General features: G+C 41.1%; 1 protein-coding gene across 2 annotated transcripts in view; it reads left to right on the plus strand.

Annotated features, from left to right (window-relative positions):
- IGF1R (insulin like growth factor 1 receptor) overlaps positions 1 to 15,561 on the plus strand; it is a 282,525-nt gene that overhangs the window by 168,506 nt on the left and 98,458 nt on the right. Inside the window, exon 1 of one of the 2 annotated variants that reach the window (XM_030576712.1) lies at positions 12,236 to 12,292. The exons of the other annotated variant lie outside the window; for it this stretch is intronic. The gene's annotated coding sequence lies outside the window, so the exon portion shown is untranslated. Of the gene's footprint in view, positions 1 to 12,235; positions 12,293 to 15,561 lie in introns of those variants that run through there. 2 annotated transcript variants of the gene reach the window in all.

The raw sequence follows: 15,561 nt of genomic DNA on the forward strand, positions 1-15,561 counted from the left end.
GCAAAGGCATATTCACTGATGCTGCAGTCCCCCGTGTGTGTTGGTGGGACTTTGGTTGGCATATCCAATTGTTCTTTCATGCTGAAGCAAGCTGAGCTGCTCTGATTGTTACTTAGGGCTTGTCTACATCAGAAAGTTGCAGCGTTGGTGAGGGAGTTACAGCGCTGCAACTTAGGAGGTGTACACATCTGCAGGGCACCACCAGCGCTGCAACTCCCTGTTTGCAGCGCTGGCCGTACTCCCGTTTTGTCTCGGGTGTAGAGGATCCAGCGCTGGTGATCCAGCGCTGGTAATCAAGTATAGACACTTACCAGCGCTTTTCTTGACCTCCGTGGAATAAGCAGGTATCCCAGCATACCTGAGGAAGCCTCTGGTAATCAAGCTGGTCTCCTTCCCCGGCTTGCTCTCGCGTTCCCCGAACCCCGAGCAAGCAGGTCTCCTTCCCTGAGGTTTGCAGGGTGGTTCGGGGAACGCGAGAGCAAACCGCGGCGAAGCTGGTCTCCTTCCCCAGTTTGCTCTCTCGTTTCCCGAACCCCCGAGCAAGCAGGTCTCCTTCCCTGCGGTTTGCAGGGTGGTTCGGGGAACGCGAGAGCAAACCGCGGCGAAGCTGGTCTCCTTTCCCGGTTTGCTCTCTCGTTCCCCGAACCCCCGAGCAAGCAGGTCTCCTTCCCTGTGGTTTGCAGGCGCCGCGGTTTGCTCTCGCGTTCCCCGAACCACCCTGCAAACCGCAGGGAAGGAGACCTGCTTGCTCGGGGGTTCGGGGAACGAGAGAGCAAACCGGGAAAGGAGACCAGCTTCGTCGCGGTTTGCTCTCACGTTCCCCGAACAAGCAGGTCTCCTTCCCTGCGGTTTGCAGGGTGGTTCGGGGAACGCGAGAGCAAACCGCGGCGAAGCTGGTCTCCTTTCCCGGTTTGCTCTCGCTGTTCCCCGAACCCCCCTTGAAGCCGCCCAACAGCGCTGCAGTGTGGCCACATCTAACACCACTTGCAGCGCTGGTTGCTGTAAGTGTGGCCACTCTGCAGCGCTGGCCCTATACAGCTGTACTAATACAGCTGTAACAACCAGCGCTGCAAAATTTTAGATGTAGACATGGCCTTAGTGAGTTGTAGGAAGGTATTGGAAGACTACCAGCACTTGTCCTCACTACAAAGTTGGTGGGTTACCAGCCAAAGTGAAACTGGCACCTGAACTCCAAGCCATACACCAGCAGTGCCAACTAGTTTAGGTTGAAAGCACACTGAACTCGAATGAGACTGTCTTCTGTGGGAACAGGAGGGGGATTAGGAGCAACACCCACGTGGGAGCTGAGGCTAATTCTACACTGACAGCGCACCCTGAGGCATTACTGCAGGGAGAAATGTTCTTCCTCAGTTACAACCTGTAACCAGTTTCTTGGGAGTGATCCCTTTAGCATGCCCGACCCCCAGGGATCCACACAGTTCCATAGGGGCAGGCCCATGACTCTAAAACTGGGCTTTCAGGTGTCAGCCATCCCTGTGTATCTCCGTGCTCCCTGTAGCGAATCCTGCCAAGCCAGGAGACGTGTTCCGACCCCATCCGGATGCAGTGCTCTCAGTATCTGCAGTGACCTTAGGTAGCCTTTTAAAAAAAAAAAAAAAAAAGATGGGGGGGGAATAATTTGTTGGTCACCTGGCATACAGAATCTGAAAGTCCTCACGTTAGCAGAGAGAAACATAAGTTAAGACATAGCTGAGATTGGCCCAACCCCAGGGCTCCCTTGAGCCATGCTGCTGTAGGAACCATCTCTGCTTCTTCTGTCTATCCCTGTTCTTTTGTCTCAGTCCCAGGTCAGAGGCTGAGGCCCTATTTCTCTGTGGGGTCTGCTCTTAACACAGCTATGCACCTTTTCCCTTTGTCCTCCAGCTCGGGGACTTTGCTCTACTTCTCTGCAGAGAGGTGAGGAAAAATTTCCTTTCTCTTCACTTTTGGTCACTAGGTATGAATATCCTGAAAATTGGGATGTCCATTCCCTCTTACGGATCTTCCATTCATATGTGTAGATTTCAATCAATTTGTTAATGTCACTGGTCTCCAACCAGGCAGCTACAGGAGTCTGAGGCATGCATAGGAATAATAAAACTGTTACCAAAATTCCTACATTCAGCACAATAGTGCCTGTTTATTTTTCTTACCATCCAGCTATTATATTAGCAACTCTTTTCTTTAAAAAACCCTTGGATTGCCTGCTACTGTTGTTTTTCAGGAGTTGGTGTGTGGGACGCAATTTCGAAATGTTGATGTGAAGCAATCATTGGAGCCATAATTGTGTTACGGTTTTGGTCATGTTTACAGCTGGGATGGGGTTGGGGGGATGGGACGTATTAATTAGTGAGCGCCTTTGACATCAAAGAATCTTCTGTGTGCAATTTTTGTAATGGTAAAGAGCTTCAAAAGGGTTTGTCTTGATCAGAAACATGTCAGTCATCAGGCTGTTGAGCTGGTAAGTTTAACAAGGCTTCCAGTTGCGTCTGGTGTGTGAGATTGCCTCTTCCCTGTAGCTCTTTAGGTAGCTAGCTATTTTTAAAGTAGGTTATCTTCAAAGATGTCACCTTTGATTGATTCAATACAATGCAAAATAACAAAGTTGTGTTAAACTAGAAATAAATTTCCTGAGCTTGAGGTTTAAAGTAGATATTGTGGGTTGGTATGGAGTTAAGATGGTTGCTTTATTTCAGTATATTTTGTTCAGAAGTCATTTTCCCCCAGTTACCTTTTGCCTCAGATGACATCAGGAAACAGAAATGGTGTCTTCATTGTTAAGTATTTTGTGTGTGTGTGTATATATATATATATGTGTGTGTGTATATATATATGTGTGTGTGTGTGTATACACACATTAGCCAGTTTGAAGACGAACTACCCAAAAATTGGTCCTGACTTGTGCCCCCCTCCCCCTTTCCCCTCCCTATATAAATATATATTTTTGTAAGGTGGAGAGAGAGAATGAAGTATCCATGTTGCCATACTGGTAATTCTTTATATTTGATAAATCAGTCATTAAAAGGATATAAGGACATTGTCAAGGCAATTTTTATTTTAAACTTTGTGTTAAGAAACCCAGATATAGTTTGAGTCTTGGAGGCTCTAAAACAAGAAGATAAACTAAATCCTTTTCCATTATGTAAAAAATTTAACTCTTGTTGGCGGCAGGATTTTGCCTTGGTATTCTAACTATTCCAGCACCTTTACTTAGTTCTGCTAAACTAGAAATCAGCAGTCACTTGAATGCCACAGCCAATACTAATCTGTTCTCTCATTTGGAGTAATCTGTGACTAAAATCGATAATATGTCGCCTTTATGACCACTCTATATCTACACAATTAATTTAGTGACAAGAAAAGATCCTTCTAGCAGTGTAGAAATTAGATCTTGAGTAGTCTGTATGAGGGCCATATCCTTAGGTTACTATACGTCAGTGTTTTCCAAACTTGGGATGCTGCTTGTGTAGGGAAAGCCCCCAGCGGGCTGGACTGGTGTGTTTACCTGCTGCGTCCGCATATCTGGCCGATCATGGCTCCCACTGGCTGCGGTTCGCTGCTCCTGGCCAAAGGGAGCTGCTGGAAGTGGCGGCCAATTAAAAAAACATAGTAAGAGAACCAAAAAGAGTCACCGTGGTTAAACAACAAAGTAAGAGAAGCAGTAAGAGGCAAAAACGGATCCTTTAAAAAGTGAAAGATAAATCCTAAAGAGGAAAATAGAAAAGAGCATAAACTCTGGCAAATGAAGTGTAAAAATATCATTAGAAAAAACAAAAAAAGAATTTGAAGAACAGCTAGCCAAAAACTCCAAAAGTAATAGCAAAAATTTTTTAAAATACATAAGAAGCAGAAAGTTGGCTAAACACCCAGCGGGGCCACTGGGTGATTGAGATGCTAAAGGAGCACTAGACAATAAGGCCATTGCAAAACTGTGTGACTCGGCAACAAAATGGCAGATGAAATTTAAATGCAAAGTAATGCACATTGGAAAACATAATCCCAACTAATACATATACAATGATATATAGCTGTTACCACTCAAGAAAGAGATCTTGGAGTCATTGTGAATAGTTCTCTGAAATCATCCACTCAGTGTGCAGCAGTGGACAAAAAAGTGAACAATGTTGGGAATCATCAAGAAAGGGATAGGTAATAAGACAGAAAATATCATATTGCCTCTATATAAATCCATGGTACACCCACACTTGCTGCAGATGTGGTCGCCGGATCTCAAAAAAGGTGAATTGGAATTGGAAAAGGTTAACAAAAATTAGTAGGGGTATACAATGGCTTCCGTATGAGAAGAGATTAATAAAACTGGGACTTTTCAACTTGGAAAAGAGATAACTACGGTAGGATATGATAGAGGTCTATAAAATCATGAATGATACAGAGAAAGTAAATAAGGAAGTGCTATTTACTCCTTCTCATAATACAAGAACAAGGGGCCACCAACTGACATTAATAGGTATCAGGTTTAAAACAAACAGAAGAAATTTTTTTTTCATGCAACACATTGTCAACCTGTGGAACTCCTTGCCAGAGGGTGTTGTGAATGCCAGTATTATAACAGGGTTCAAAAGGGAGCTAGATAGATTCATGGAAGCTAGGTCCATCCAATGGCTATTAGCCAGGATGCGCAGGAATGGTGTCCCTAGCCTCTGTTTGCCAGAAGCTGGGATTGGGTGACAGGGCATGGATAACTTTTCTGTTCATTCCCTTTGGGGCACCTGCCATTGGCCACCGTCAGAGGACAGGATACTGGGCTTGATGGACCTTTCGTCTGACCCAGTATGGCCGTTCTTATGTTTTACAACAAGGTAGCTAGAAGCTCCAGGTGCCTTCTCTTCATTAAAGTTTTAGAGAGGGATAGGTAGTGCATGTTGGTTAACCTCCTGTAGCAAAATCCACCTTTTTGCAAGGAAGATATGGTCTCCATTACATTTCACACCAAATTCTGCATGTCCTGCTTAAGCACAGGCCTCAACTTGTATACAAATTTGTTTACTGTGGCATTGTGTGAGTAATGCTAGAATGACATCTTTAAATTCAAGTAATTAGAGTGGCATTTAAGTGTTTATATAGTAACAAATATGGGTATTTTACAGGAATTTCAGTTACTATAAGAATGAATATCAATTTCATTTCTCAGTGAAACTTCAAAGATTCTTAAGGGTTAACATTCTTCTGTGTTTCTGGGAGCTGTAGTTTGTTTGGCTAGATTCTCATTCATTGACTTCAGTGGAGTTACACCAGTTTATACTACCTGAGGATGTCAAGTATCAGAGGGTAGCCGTGTTAGTCTGGATCTGTAAAAGCAGCAAAGAATCCTGTGGCACCTTATAGACTAACAGACGTTTTGGAGCATGAGCTTTCGTGGGTGAATACCCACTTCCTCAGATGCATGTCTGATGACATGCATCTGAGGAAGTGGGTATTCACCCACGAAAGCTCATGCTCCAAAACGTCTGTTAGTCTATAAGGTGCCACAGGATTCTTTGCTGCTTTTACCTGAGGATATCGCTCATGGTAGAAAAGGCACTTTCGTGTTCTATGTGCTGTTTTTAGTCACTTATAACTCATTTTGGTCTGGATTTCTTGTGCTTGTTTTTCAGTCTAGAAGATAATTGTTTTTTTGCTAAGTTTTGAAGAAACCACTCTTTTTCCTCTTTTTGAGTTAACTGGAGGCAACTTGAAATTAGTCATGCTTAAAAAGAGTAGTTTTGGGTACTTCACTTACCTCAGTATATGTCAATTGTGATTTTTACAATTACATTTATTTTCCTGATGTTTCATTTTTCCTTTGCTCTTTAAAATACTCACAAACAGGCAAACCCGATTATATCAAGGAAACCATGAAATTTATTCTTCACAAAATAAACACCGAGGAGAGAGAATTTTTCTTGTATTCTTTTTCTCACTTTGGTGCATTAATCCTTGATGTTGTTTTTAACTGTAAGTAAACAAACAGTTTTCGAACAAGTGACTTCTAAATTTATGAGGTCCCTTCAATTGAAAATGGAGACGAAATAATGTGCGACAATAAGACTGGTTACTTTTTCTGTACTTTTTATAAGTAGCTTTCTGTAATGAATGAAGCCTGTCATATTTATGGATACAAAGCATGCAGAATAAGTATGCTTTGTATCACAGTGATGTGAAATGTTGCTCATTTTACGCTTTATTTTAATTGTGATTTGAGTGAGGTTCCCTTTGATATGTGTATGTTAGATGTACACACATCTGCATGTTGACCTAGTGAAAATGCACAATTATTTCAATGGCTAGAAAGTTTATAGCTCCAGATGAAATAAAAAAAACATTTAATGTCATCACTGCAATTCTTGAAGACACATTCAAAGGAACAAACTAGCACATTACTTATTTTTGTTATTTAATTTAAATGCAAAAAATACACCCTTTTAATGCAAGATTCAGGTTAAAACATTGCATTAAAGTTGTAAAATTCAAAACTGTGATTCGCAGTCACTTGACTATCTTGTGCCTGTAGATTTTTTTTAATTACTAGATAGTGTTAACTGTAACACTCATAGATATGTAGGTATAGAACTATAGGACCCTGTTTAATGCAAAAGACTGTGGGTGCAAGAGGATCTATAAACTTAATTGGCACCATACTTGAAATTACTTAGTTTGTCTAGGGATTTAAATTTCAGACTTAAAGTTGCATCAAACATTGTTTATCTTAAAACAAAAACAATCCACCCTCACCATCTTTTTCTCTTAGGGATACAGAACAGGAATGTCCTCTGCAAGAAGATGCTGTAAACACAGTTTCTTCAGAATACAAGCAAACGTGTGTGTGACTTTTGTTTAAAGTAGGATCAACAGCAAAAGCAGCATAATGTCAACATCGTGGTACAAGTTGGCACGCTTTTTCCTGTTCCCCATCCAAATCCCAGAGATAAGTCAGTGTACCTCTGTTACCTACCTGCCTGTACACATCTGATAAACTTCCCTCTCTGTGTGTGGTCCATCATTTCAGCAAGCGTGTCAGGTTTCTTTGGAGCTGTTTACAGAAGTGTCCATATCCTATAGCACAGCATATAAAGTCCTCACTTTGGTGAATGAGTTTTATGAGGCCATCTGTTTGTGTACAGGGAGGCCTCTTTGTTGTTGCATTGGTTATAGATGTGGCAGAATAACACACGTAGGCATCTTGGTGGTTTCAGGCCCCGTGACTCTGTTTAAATGGGTGCAGTTACTATGTCATCCATTTTGCAGTCGTTTTTTATTATTGCATTGGAGGATTTTTCCCACATTAAACTTTTCAGTTTAATTGTCATTTTGTTTGCGTTTGCTACTGAGGGAGTGGGAGGATGGTTAAATTCAGCTACAGAATCTTTATAGCTATTGGGCCACATTCTGCAGGTACTTCCATTAAAGCCAATAGGAGGTTTGTGGATGTAAAGCCTGGGTTTTGACTCAATGTACAATAATTGCTTCGAGTGAGATTTGGTAGTTGTCATAAACAGATAGCTACGGGTTAATGTCTCTTTCACCTGGAAAAAAAGTAACCTGAAGCACCTGACCAGAGGACCAATCAGGAAACAGGATTTTTTTCAATTCTGGGTGGAGGGAAGCTTGTGTCTGAGTTCTTTGTCTTCTGCCTGAATCTCTCTCAGCTAGAGAAGGATTTTTCTATTTCCTGCTTTCTAATCTTCTGTTTCCAGGTTGTGAGTACAAAGTTGGTTTTTTGTTTTGTATTTACATGTCTATAGTTGCTGGAGTGCTTTAAATTGTGTTCTTTTGAATAAGGCTGTTTATTCATATTTCTTTTAAGCAATTGACCCTGTATTTGTCACCTTAATACAGAGAGACCATTTGTATGTATTTTTCTTTCTTTTTTATATAAAGCTTTCTTTTAAGACCTGTTGGAGTTTTTCTTTAGTGGGGAACTTCAGGGAATTGGGTCTGCAGCTCACCAAGGAATTGGGGGGAGGAAGAAGTCAGGGGGAGGTCTGTGTGTGTTAGATTTACTAGCCTGATTTTGCATTCCCTCTGGGTGAAGAGGAAAGTGCTTTTGTTTCCAGGACTGGAATTACAGAGGGTGGACTCCCTCTGTTTAGATTCACGGAGGTTGCTTCTGTGTATCTCTCCAGGAACACCTGGAGGGGGGGGGGAAGGGAAAAGGTTTATTTCCCTTTGTTGTGAGACTCAAGGGATTTGAGTCTTCGGGTCCCCAGGGAAGGTTTTTGGGGGGACCAGAGTGCCCCGAAACACTCTAATTTTTTGGGTGGTGGCAGCAGTACCAGGTCCAAGCTGGTAACTAAGCTTGGAGGTTTTCATGCTAACCCCCATATTTTGGACGCTAAGGTCCAAATCTGGGACTAGGTTATTGACAGTAGTAAATTGGATTTTCAAAATAGAAAACATTATAGTGGCCAAAATAGTTGTATTTGAATTTTCCTCACCCTGAAAGCAAAAAAGCCTGCAGTGGTGAGCCATATCCATAGCGGATTCCTAAGGATCTCCCTTTTCTCCAGTTTCACCTGTGAAGCCTTGCATTGTAGGAGATAGGAATTGCGTAGTAATTCAGACCAGAGGCTCCCGTAATCTAGTGTTTTATCTGGTAGAGTGGCTTACACCACCAGATTTTAGTCAGAGATTGGACTCTAGAAGTTTGCAGCATGACTTACAAGCTTATTAAAATTCTTAATGTAAATCCAGTATGTTCTCATCCAGTCCTCCTAATCTCCTTGGTTTTATGCTACTTTGTGGCACTATCTCTGCTTTGGCATGGGGAAATATTTTTCTTTTTATCATTTCTTAATTTATTTCCATTTCCTTTACTGTCTACTTCTTGTTTTTGTAATGACAAGAAAGGGGTAAATAGAAGTACCCAACATATTTTATGTACTGTTCATTGCTTTGACCCCACTACTGTGACCAATACCTTTCAGCCTGTGAGACACGGGAAGTGATTCCTTTTGTAGACCGTCAGCAATGTACCACAGAAGGAGGGGCTCTGATCTAGCCCTTTCATTTGTAGATCTCAAAGCACTTTACAAAGGAGTTTAGTATCATTGTCCCCATATTGCAGATGGGGAAACTGAGACACAGAGTATGGAAGTGACTTACTCAAGGTCACCAAGCAGACCAAAAAATCTCAAATCTTTTGAGTCTTGAGGGGATGGTTTCATGGCTCCTTCCCACACCCCTTTTTAAGATACTTTAGAACGTGATTTTCTTCTGTTCAAGTGAAGGGTGCATAGATCCCTTATAGTGGATCTTCTCTTGTTGCAGCTTGCTGAGCGGCAGAACCAGACCCGTCAATCAGGGTAAGATGGGAGTAGCCACCTATTTGAGTTATGTCAGTTCTGTTCTGCTGCTAGCAGCTGCAAGCAGGCTCCACCAGGCCGCCTGCTCAGAGTGGCTGCATTTCAAACAAACAAACCCCATCTTCTAATCTCTCTCTCTTTGGGCAATCCTTTGTGCAGAGTGCTAGTCAAGGGAGGAGATGCACAGGATGTTTTTTCTTCCCTGCACTTTTCAGCTTTTAGCTGGCCAGAGGCCCTGGATGTGGCCCTTCCCCAGCTGTGTGGCCGCTGCAATGGTGGAGAAGCAGAAATGCAGGTTATAAACTCCATTTAGGGTGCTCCACTCCACTCATTGTTTCGATTGGGCTCTCGGTGTGATCTTTAGGGATCAGCTTGTTCCCACTCCCCAAACCAGCAGTGCACCCCTGCGACTGAAACATTTGGGAGGAGAGTCAGTATCTCCCTTCCTTTAATTAATTCCAATGCTCAACTCATGGACCCCCTGCTAAGCGGCCAATAAAACCAGGAAAGACCCAGTGATGTGGTTCTTAAGGGGGGAAAAAAAAAGGCTGGAAAACCTTTTTAAAAGCAAACAACCTTCAGACCTTCATTTGACATTATAAAGAAGTATAATAAAGAAACCAAACCACTCCCTCTTCACTTTCCCTAACTGTGCAAGTTACCTTTAATAGGTACATAAGCTCTTATGCCACATGAGGCACTCCTTTCTTTTGGACTGAATATAGTCTCTCCGTGACAATCCCTCTGTGACTGTCTTAGTCCTTGCTACATCAAGGAGAAATGGCCACCCATTTGGCTAGCTGGAAAAAAAGTGAGTCATCCTCTGGGTAGATGTGGGGCAGGAGAAAAGCAGTGTTTAATATAAGGTATGTGTGGGGTAGCTCTAAAATAATGCTCTTGGCATACACACCATGCTATCCTATATGAATTTACTATTCTGTAAAAACAACCGAGTCTGGTGACACCTTAAAGACTAACAGATTTATTTGGGCATAAGCTTTCGTGGGTAAAAAAACCCCACTTCTTCAGATGCATGGTGTGAAAATTACAGGTACAGTCATACTGGCACATGAAGAGAAGGGAGTTAGTTACCTTACGAGTGGCAAGCCACTGTTGACAAGGCCAATTCAGTTTTCACTCATTGTTTTTGTGGATACAGACTAACACGGCTACCCCTCTGATACTATTCTGTGACTCTGTACAGATGTGTAGACTGTTGGATAGCATTTCGCTACACAAGACGGTGTCAGTCCTCACAAATGATTGACTTTGTGAAGGAGTCTGCATCATGTGACCTCTTGCTGGCCTCAAAAAGATCTTGCACTCCTCTCACAGATTCTGTTTGTGGAGGATTTTGTTCAGACAACTAACCACCTTTGGCTTTATGGGAGGGAAGGTTATATTTCAGAAAGCCAAGGCCAATGTCTTAGGAGCCAGGGGAGGGCTGAAATTGTGTTTGGAAGGAATTGACAGCTGAAATACCATACTATCTTCAGGAAGCTTTTTTGTTTTTTGCCCACTGTCTTTTGGGATTGTAGGTGGTGGGGGGGGGGGGGTGGTTTCTGTGTTAAACAAACCCATTGACTTCAAAGTAGCCAGGGTTTGTTCCTTTGTGGGAAACTTTCGCTACCTGATACCAGGGTTCGAAAGGTGGCAATTGCAAAGGGACAGTGGGATTCTTAACCTATGGATTTGCTTTTCAGAATTTCTCGCATGGATCCTGGGCCTCTGCCCTTTTTTTAATTTTTAAACTCATCATATAATATGAATCACTTTTTAAAACATAGTCTGGAGTCCATCGTACCTAGAATAGCCCTGAATGCTTTCAAAGCTAGATAGGTACAGGAAAAACACACAGCTCGGTACTTGCCAAAATTTGAAATACAAATTTGAAAATCAAATCTGGTACTTACCTGGATTTGAAATACAGGAGAAGATGAAATTGAGCTGCTGTTTCAGTATATCCTGCCTAGCTGTCTCCCCACACAGTCTTTGCTTGCATGCCCTTAAATCTGGGGCAGGGCCTCTTGAAAGCAACCTTTCAGACTGCTGAAGCTACATTGTGTAAACATCTTCAGCAATAATTTATCCTCCAGAAAGAAGCCAAACTAATGCTCCTATGCTGGTTAGGATTCCCTTAGATCTTAGTCTAAGCACTACATTTTCTGCGTCTCTGCTCATGTGCTCCGCACAATTAGCAACATAATGTGATCAGAAACATTTTAAACAACATTTTAATCCTCTAATATTGACAGCTGAACTGCTAATTTTCCTCCCCGTTGTCTTTGACCGTATGTTATCAAGCTAAATACCTAAACTTCCACTTTTTGCTGGATGATTTCTATACATGTGGAAATAATGCCAGTTTCAACACTTAAATTTCTTTTCCAATCATCACAATTATGTCCCTCTCTTTTTAGATTGTTATTGAGTAAAAACACAAATTTCCATGAAAAAGAAAAGGAGGAAATCCTGGTTTAATATAAACCTAAATGCAGTGAGTACATATGAAACATTTTCAGTCTAGAAAATTCAGAGCAGCTACAAAAATGCTTTATATTTAAAGTGACTTATAAAAAGGAAGATATGACTTGGATATTTTAAAAATCTTTTATATATAAGCAGCATTTTTAAAATATAAGCTTATTTGTGTGGTTGGGTTTTTGTTTTTGTTTTTAACTCGGCTGTGAAAGCTTCTTACTGATTTTTGTTTTGTAAAACTCCAGCCTGAGCAAGGTAAAGGGACATGCCATCTTTGGATATACCTCTTTCTTCAGCCGACACAGAGGTTGTTTACTACTTTCTACTCTGAATAACATGCCAATCATCTGGAACCTCCCTTCACGCTTCCCAATTGGTTCCTTTTGAAATTCCACCTTTATGCTTGGCTTTGCTACATGACTGGTTTATGGGTTTGTCAGTCAAATGGGCATCCCACCAAGATGCAGTAGTGGTATTAAGAACACAGTTGTTAACCAGGCTGCAGAGAGGTAATCCTTTCCTGTAAACAACAGGATGGTATATCCTGTTAAATAAATAAATTTATAAAAGTAGGGGGGAGAAATGCACCCTCCATTAAATCAAGAGTTCTGCGCCAGCATTTAATTTTAAGGGGACTAAACAGTTGAAACCCGTTCAAGAGCATGGTGGTTTTAATCATATTTTTGTTACACTGCAGGTTTTCTAAATCTGATTTACCCTCATTAATACAGGAGCTGTCTTAATCATCCTTTAAAGAAGAACACCAGGGTGACTGTGGCTTTCCTTAAAGGCGAAGAACTGGGTGGAGGGCGAGGAGGATCTTGTTTTTGTTGTCCTTTGTGTGGCTTTGCTAGTTCTCGGGCTAACGTACACAATTTGTATGTTGTATCATCTGTTCATCTCAGATTATACTAACGAGGGGAGTACTTGAATAGAATGGTACTAATTTGATATTAACAAAAGAGCTAGGACAGGCATGTCTGCTGAAATGTGCATAATGCTTTTTTCTTTTTGTGGGAGGGGGAAGCATTCTATTCTCCTCCTCTTCGTTAGAGGCAAAGCCTTTTGTTTTTCTCCACTAAAGTTGTAGGTTTGCGATTGGGAAGCACTGGGAGGAAATAGGGCGGCTTTGTGTTAAAATAAGTGTTTTTCTACCTTTTGCTGTGACCCGAATCAGGTTTCCCATTTCCAGTAGCACAATGTGCTTGTATTCAGTGTGATAGAGGAGTAGTGGACATGAATTATTTGCGACACGGCTGCCTGGAATACCTGGAGTGGAGTTTTGCATGGAATGGAATCCCTGCAGTATTGGAGGCTTCTGTGTTTGCGGTGAGGCTCAAAGTAGGAAGCAAAGCTGACATAACATGGTGAATTGCACAGATCGGATTTTCTTTTAGGTGGAGATTTCTGTGCTGTGGTTGATCCCTAATTCTGTACTTGGATATATTTATCTTGCATGTCAGATTGGTTAATTTACAAATATGCTTCCTTTTATGACAGGGTGAACAGTCACTGATCAGTAGGTCAGTTTCCTAATTAAAAGCCAGTGATTTGAATGTTGGTTATTAGTGCTATAGGGCATGGCTATGTAATCTGCCAGTATTTTTCTAATGGCCTGTCTGGCCATTGTATGTATCTAACTTTGATTTAACGACTGGCAAAGACTGGTGTACCTGGCAGATGGATGATTTGCAGAGTTGACTTGCTAGTGCTGTGATTTAGGAGCTATCAGTGTGGATCCTTTAGTAGCTCCTGAGCAGGCTACTGGCCAAGGTAGATGGCTATAGCTCTTCAAATGTGTCCCTGATCAATTCAGGTAGCTGAGAAGTAGGAATAAGACAAAACGTTTAGATAATAAACAGAGTGTCCCATGGGGGTAGCAAGTGCATAGAATGTACCAAGTATTTTCGGAACTAAAACCCCATAGAAAAGGAACAAAATTGAGTTAGTTATGAAACTTATTCATTTTGTTGACCCTAGCTATTAGTCATTTTAAATTATTTGAGATAGAAATAATAATTGGAATTGCTAATCTTTTTTGTGATGTTTCAGGGCACCTACGTGTCCAGTAATTTGACTTAGTTTACCGCAATTTTATTTTATTTAAATGTTACTTAAATTCAGTTAAGCTTTGTTGCTGTTTTGTTAGAATTTTAGAATACATTGTGCCAAAACAATACGATACATTTTTGGCTAAAAGAAAAAAGCAGTGAAAACCAGAGTTATTTGAAATCCCTTATGTAAATAATTCTATCCTGTTCCAATGTGGAAAGGCAGAAGAAGTGGTTGCTGATAAGATCTAACTTACTAACTAACTAACTTACTAACATAGGAATCTTTCTAAATTCCAGCCATGAATGTGTGATTGGTCTTTTGATGGGCAAGAGGGAATACTCTCAAATGTCAGGTATTGTCCATACCCCGATATTAGCTTTCCCCAGACTCATTTGTTAAATGTGGCTCCCTTATTGCACCTCCTGTTTCTTTTGGAATAACATCTCATTTACATGCTATGGAGCAAAATCACACTTCAGAAAAAAAAATGTTCTGGTTGGAAAGAGTGTGAGAGGGGAAAAAATCTTGTCACAAACGCACTTATTTCTGAGACCAGATGTACTTAGCTAATTTTCTGAATTAAAGTGCAAAACGATACCTTGAATATAGTGCAGGCTGCCAGTTTACTAGTGACTCTGAAATGCTTTTTCTGTCAGAAATGAATTGTACTGGCTTGCTTCTGAGCCAGGGCAGTAAGAAGTTTCTGAATATGTGAAGTAACAAGAAGCAAAACAGGCAATGCTTTAGAAAGAACAGACCAAAGAGAGATGTTATGGTTTACACCTTGGAATGATTATCTTCTAGTGCAGTGATTCTCAAACTTTTGTACTGGTGACCCCTTTCACATAGCAAGCCTCTGAGTGTGACCCCCCCCCAATCAATTAAAAACACTTGTATTGAACACTATTATAAATGCTGGACGCAAAGCGAGGTTTGTGGTGGAGGGTGACAGCTCGCGATCCCCCATGTAATTACCTCACGACCCCCTGAGGGGTCCTGACCCACAGTTTGAGAATCCCTGTTCTCATGTATTTTGAAAAGCCCTTTTTTTAAAACGTGTGTGGAAAGTTGTTTGTATACTAGGTGACCCAACAATGATTAACCCCTTCCCCCCACCCCACCCCAGGGATTTTTAACAACATTTAAAAAAAACAATAAACACAGTTGAGGTCACCCAGTTAAATGTGTAGCCGAGATAAGAGCTGAACATTGTTGCAGAATCAATAGGGTAGAAATTAGTATTTTTATTTACTACTAAATTTTGCAAACAGTGCTAACTTTCCATAATGGTCAGCAACTTTTTTTTCTGTCTTTGCAAAGCTGTGAGAGCTAAGTGAGAGAAACAAACATTCTTTCTGGTTTTTGAGACGTTCCTTTTTTTTTTTTTTTTTTAAGAGCGCGCAAGTGTGGTCATATGTTGTTCAGTGCATATACTGATGGTGCTTTTGTAAGTTTGCGATAGCTTCATATTGATTGTGGAAGGAGATATACTGTTTATGGAAAGGGGCAGTGTATATAGAAGAGAATGCAACAACTGATAAATACCCTGGTTCCAATTCCAGGCTTCAATTTTGCTTTTGAAAGACATTAAACAGTCATTACTGAAAATACATATTTGTAATCTTTGCTTGTAATACACACTTTGACCAGTTTGATAATGTATTATGTAATTTATTTTTCATTATTCATGCTTGGTTTTTCACTTTTGTTTTCCCAGCATTTT

Source organism: Gopherus evgoodei, chromosome 10 (assembly GCF_007399415.2).
Source record: "Gopherus evgoodei ecotype Sinaloan lineage chromosome 10, rGopEvg1_v1.p, whole genome shotgun sequence".
NCBI lineage: Eukaryota > Metazoa > Chordata > Testudines > Testudinidae > Gopherus > Gopherus evgoodei.